Source organism: Tupaia chinensis, unplaced genomic scaffold (genome assembly GCF_000334495.1).
Source record: "Tupaia chinensis unplaced genomic scaffold, TupChi_1.0 Scaffold000231_2, whole genome shotgun sequence".
Taxonomy (NCBI): domain Eukaryota; kingdom Metazoa; phylum Chordata; class Mammalia; order Scandentia; family Tupaiidae; genus Tupaia; species Tupaia belangeri.
The window spans coordinates 2,768,055-2,774,207 of NW_006159707.1; positions in this window are offsets into that span (position 1 = coordinate 2,768,055).

Here is a 6,153-nt window from a genome sequence, read left to right on the forward strand (position 1 = left end):
CAGAGAGAGACATAGAGACAGAAAGCGAGAAATCACCCCCCAGGGGGGATGGTCACGCTGCAATCCCTTCTCCTCCATTCTCCTCTCGGGATCTTGGGCATGCATGCACATGCGCCCGGCGTGAGTTTTAAGCCACCGGGTCCGGGACACGAACCGCGGTCGACTACGTGGGAATCCAGCGACATAGCCATTACGCTAACTGCTGGTTCCCTACATAATTTAATTCTTAATGGTGGCTGTGATTAAGCAACAGCTCACGAAATCCCTAAATCCATAACAATTGGTTCTCAAGAACTGGCTCTAGCACATTGCTGGAAAAGTACACAAAAAGTGTCTGTGCCACCGGCACTTTATTAAGAAACAACATGACCCGATCCCCCAAGGCCTCTCTAGTGCCTTATCCTAGTCACTATCCTCCTCCTTCCCTCTCTCCTCACTCCTGAGGAACCAGTACCCTAACTTCTCATGGCATGGATTATGTAATAGCTTGTCTGCTTTTTGTACTTCATCAGATAATCGGAAGCCTACAGTTTGAAATGTCACCACCTGAGGCTTCTCTGAGGCAAAGCCAGAACATTCCGCAAGGACTGCTGCTCCAATCCCTCCCCTGAGTCAGTGTGGTTAAGTCCCTGGAGTCCTGAAAAAACCACCAAGTTCCCAGGGGTTTTCAACAATGGAACTCCAGCTGGAACGACCTTAAACCTAGCGTGGTCTGCTGAAGAATCAGGAGTGGCCCAGGTGAGCGACAAGGGCTGTTTCTGCCCAGGTAACAGGCCCTGTTTCCTCTGTAGCTCCTGAATTTGAGGCCTAAACCTTCATCTTGGCTCACTAGCTCATACCACCAAGACTTAGAGGAAGTGAACTTGTGGAAAAACACATTAAGGGAAAAATAGGTTAAAAGATATAACACGGAAGATAAGCTCACTCTCCATGCTTATATAAAACAGTTTACAAACATATATATAGTTGACAAAAATAGGTTCTTATGATTTTCTGCATCTTTCTTAATATGACACAAAGAAATTTCTCCCAAATCCTGAATGTATTCTAACTGATTACTTTTTAATGGTTGCACAATATTCCAAAGTGCAGATGTTCTGTAATTTCATCAGCTATTTCTCTCTTAAAGGGTACCTACTTTGTTTTCACTTGCTAACCACCAAGAACAATGATGCAGTATGCATCCTTACACCTCTACCATTATAAATCTGATGCCTTTATTTATGTATTATTATTATTATTTTTAGTTTTTTATAGGGCCAGTGTGCTCTCCAGAAGGAGACGGAGAAAGTCAGAAATCACCCCCTCGGGGTATGGCCACACCACAATCCCTTCTCCAGTCTCCTGTTGGGATTTTGGATATGTACATACTCGTGCCTGGTGTATTCTTCAAACTGCTGAGTCTCAGACTCCAACCATGCAGTTGACTCTATGGAATTCAGCCACCTTAACCTCCATGTCACCTGCTGGCTTATATTTATTTAATTTTAAAAGTTTATTTATTCCTTTCATGAGCAAGAGAGAGAGAGAGACAGGCTCCCCCAATTGGTTCTTGACACTGCAATTCACCCTCAGTTTCAGCCAGCCCAGGTTCATTGGCACGTGTGTGCCCAGCATTATTCAGCAAGGTCTCCACATGTGGACCTGGAACCTTCCTGTGAGGTCAGCATTGCAGAGCATTGTGCTTTCCTGCTGTGCCACCAGACAGTCCCCCGTTACTTTTACTTCTATGGGAAAGAGAGGGGTTACCAAGAAAAAAAGAGTGGGTTTACCAAGTCAAAGGGGTTATATATATGTATAGATATTTATTATTTTAAGAAAGATTTTTGCTATAGGGCGTGTGTGCTCACCAAAGAGACAGAGAGAGTCAGGGAGACAGAGAGCAAGAACTCACCCCCAAGAGGGGATGGCCTCACTGCAATCCCTTCTCCTCCATTCTCCTCTCGGGATCTTGGGCAAGCACGCACACACAGATGTCATGAGTTTCAAGCCGCTGGGTCTGGGACTCAAACCATGATCAACCATGTGGGAGTCCAGCGATGTAACTACTATGCCATCTGCTGGCCCCCTATATTTTTTCTTTTTAACAGTTGTTACCAGATTGCATTCAAGTAAATCTGTAATGATTTACATTTCCACCAGCATTATTTCAGAGAGTGTTCTTCCTCTCATTCCTGAAAACAATAGATTTAGCTTCTTTTTGTTTGTTTGGATTCTTCTTTTTGTTATGGAAAGTTTTTAACATTCTGGAAGCAAATGGGATAGTATAATGAACCCCCAAATATTCACAACTCAGCTTCAGCAATTATCAATATTCTGCTATTCATGTAGTCTTCTTTTAATTTGTGCAAATTTATGGGCATAAAGTGATATACTTGTTACTTTTTTATCTTGTTTTTACATTTCTCTAACTGCTAGTGATTTTGAGCACATTTTCACACATTTGGCGTTGATCTTATGTAAGTGCTTATTCATAGCCTTTGCATATTTTTTGGTTGTTTGTCTTTTTCTTGTTAATTTATAGAAGCAGTTTGTGTATTATAGATGTTAATCCTTTATCTTCTGTGTTTGTCTGTATTTTTCTAATCTGATGTTTGTCTATGGTGTCTTGCCATTCTAAAGTTTAAAATTTTTAAATATATATGTGTGTGTGTGTGTGTATATATGTATATATATATATAGTCTTGAAAACATTCATGGAAAAATGCATATTGTGAAAAAAATATTGCATGGATTTTAGAAATTTTTTGCACCAAAATAAACTCATACTTTTATTCCATTTTCCCACAAACTTTCTAAAGTTCTCTGACATACATATCCCTGTCTTTTTCTTTTGCAATTTCTATACTTTCTGTATTGCATAAGGAGTTCCTCCCCACCGCCACTAAATGTAATCTGGTACCACAATTTAGGAAATCATTTGGCAAAATCCACTGAAGTTAAATATATGCACATCCTATGACCCAGCAATTCTACTCCTAAGTAGATACCAAACAGAAATGTATAGCTATGTTAACCAAGAGGCATGTACAAGACTATTCACATAACTAGGGTCAGCACATGGCAAGGAGGTTAAGGTGCTGGACTCCACATGGCCGACTCCACAGTTCAAGTCTTGGACCTGGTGAGTTGAAAATCACTCCAGGTACGTGTATGTGCATACCCCAAAATCCTAAGAGGAGACTAGAGGAAAATGGATTGTGGCATGGCCATCCCTTCTTGGGGGTGGTGGGGTGATTTCCCATTTTCCTTCTCTCTCTAGTGAACACCTGCACCTTATGGCAAAAAAAAAAAAAAAAAATTCATAGTACTATTCACAAAAGCCAAAAACTGGTATGAAAGAAACTAATGTCAATCAACATTAGAATGGATAAATAAATCATGACATATTCATACAATGTAATATTATACTACAGTGGTGAGAATGAGAATAAACTACAACCACACTTGACAATAGGGATCATTTCACAAAAATAAGGGCCAGACAATGGTGTAGCACTAATGCAACTGGACCCACGTGGAAGATCCTGGTTTGCATCCCAGGGCCCCCTCGTATACGCTAGGTGTGTGTATGTGTCCATGATCTCGCTGAGGCTTGGAGTGGATGGTAGCATGAAAATCCTGTTGGAATAATATTGAAAAAACTAATCTAGACATAGAAGAGGAATATTAGAGAAAAAGGAAGCTCTATAGGGGGAAAACACATTACTATTTCACCATAGAATACCACCAGACATATAGGCATAGAGAAAAAAATCAGCAGAGAAATACAATTTTTAAAGAGGTGCTCAGTTTCTAGAACATGAATGAATTTTGTTTTCTTATTTATATTTTTCTGAATTTTATAAAGTTCTCAGAATGTATGTTACTTTTATCACACACACACACCCTCAATTCACTTGGAGCTTGTATTCTATGCAAATAAAATCTATTATATGAGGGACGATTATGAATCCAAGTATAATTAACAAACACAATACACAGTCCAATACGAATGTACAGTGTACAAAATATACAGTGTAAAGGAGGTTCTTTCACACACTCTGGAACTTGGTTAGTTTCTAAAGTGCTAACCAATCACTTCTGTTAGGAAGTTAGGACTACCATGTTGATTTGGAGATACTGGAACAGCTAAGCATGAAGGAGCAACCAAATAAACCAAAGACAGACTTCATGATGTACATATGAGGGGACTTCAAAAAGTTTACAGAAGGGCTGATCCCATAGCACAGTGGGTCAGAGACCCAGATCCCATATGGTCAAGCAAGGTTCGAATCCCAACCCCAAGGCTTTGAAAAACATGCTGAGCACATGTACTTGTGTTTCCCAAATAGTGATGAGATGAATAACTGGAGGAAAAGGATTACAACATGACTGTGCCCATTAGGGGGTTCTTTCTCTCTGTGTCTTTCTCTCTCGTCTGCTCTGGTGAGTGCATGCACCATCTGGCAATGAAATAAATAAACAAAATTACCATCTGTGGCCAGGTGGTGGTGATGTCAACACAAATGGACCTACATGGAAAACGAACTGATTCATGTTTCAGGACCTCTCTAAACACGGGGCACACGCACAGATGTGCCTATAATCCAGGCTGGCTGAAGCAGGGTTGGATCATGGTGTGAAGACCCTGTTGGAGGATTTCTTTCTCTCTCAAAAAAACAAACAAACAAAACTTTTAAAAATATTATTTCAAAGGAAGCCAAGGGGCTTGCGTCTGAAGAAAGAGGGGTACTGTATCTCTGAAACTTGGGGAAAAGGGGTGAAAAGGAGTGTGTCTGTAGATGATTGTCTAGCTAGAGGTGGGAGAAGAAAGAATTTGAGGGGTGGTGGGTTTATTTAATTTGAGGGATGATAGGACTTGAGGAAGATCGTCATGGGTTTGGAAGAGTCAGACACTGAGGGTAATGTGGGAATGAAGAGGGAGTTGAACAAGTGGAGGACGTGAAAAAGTGAGCAGTGGGTAGACTGGACGATGTTTAGAAATCCTAAAATAGAAGCAAAGAAGATGATTAGTAGCATCTTTCCAGAATGGAGTTTTGTTGCATTGAGGAGGCAGAATAAGGAAATTGAGATCACTGATTGTAGTGGATGCTGTTGCCAGCCTGCCCAGATGTCCCTCACAGGGCAAGGCGCCCATCCCCCAGCTGCTGAGAGAGAAAGTTGCTAAGAGCTGCGAGCTGCCTCCTCCTGCAGAGGTTTATCCTCAGCCATTGAGAGTTCCTTTGCCTGGGAGGTCATACCCCATCTCCTGGAGTGGCTGATGGCTGTCAGGCAGGAGAGCATCAAAGGCCGCCTCTTCCATCCACCTCGTGAAATACAGTTGTAGTTAGCCTTCAACCGAGACCCCATCCTTGTTCGGTTTCTTCCCAGCTCTGTCCTGCTTTCCTCATCTCCTCCTACTCTAGAGAGCATTCCTCCAATAAAGCATTCACAAAAATCCCTACCTTGGGCTCTACATCTAGGAAACTCAACCCAAGACAGTGGTGTAGAAAAAAAAGGAAAATCCAAGCTGGTAAGGAGTAGGAAGGGGGATGAGAGAATAGAAGGGAGATTGGGGGGACTGAAGATACCACCTAGATCAGAAAACAGGTATAGAGAAAATTAGGGGGTGAGACAGCTGCAAGGATAAGAGGCTACTGTTGGCACAAGGGATATCACCAGTAAAGGATTCTAGGTGTGATAAGGTCTAGGCCAGTGGTGGCATGGAGGACAAGGTCTCTAGAGAGGGTCAGTCATCAAACAGAGAGGCTGGATTGCTGAGTGCCCCTGTGGACACTGAAGACACTGGTAAGAACAGGATTGGGGGTGGAGATAAAGGCAATGGGCCTGCTATTAAATCTTCCATAGCTGTGGATTATGATCAGGAGAGCCAAGAAAGACAAAAAGGGGAGAAGGTAGCAGAGCCAGGCTGCATGACCTTCAGATCAGCAGAAATGTTTACACCAGGATAAAAGAGAAATTATTGAGCCCAAACTTGAAAACAGAGTGGACCTGGCTTCAAGGATCTCTGCAGGTCCTCCCTGAACCAAATGAGGGAAGTCTGTGGTGCAAATGGTGACAGTCATAGCAAGGCATCCCTCAGTGTTGTCTTGTCTGATTTCTAAAGCATAGGATCTATAAGACAGGGACCTTATCTCTCACCAGGCCAGC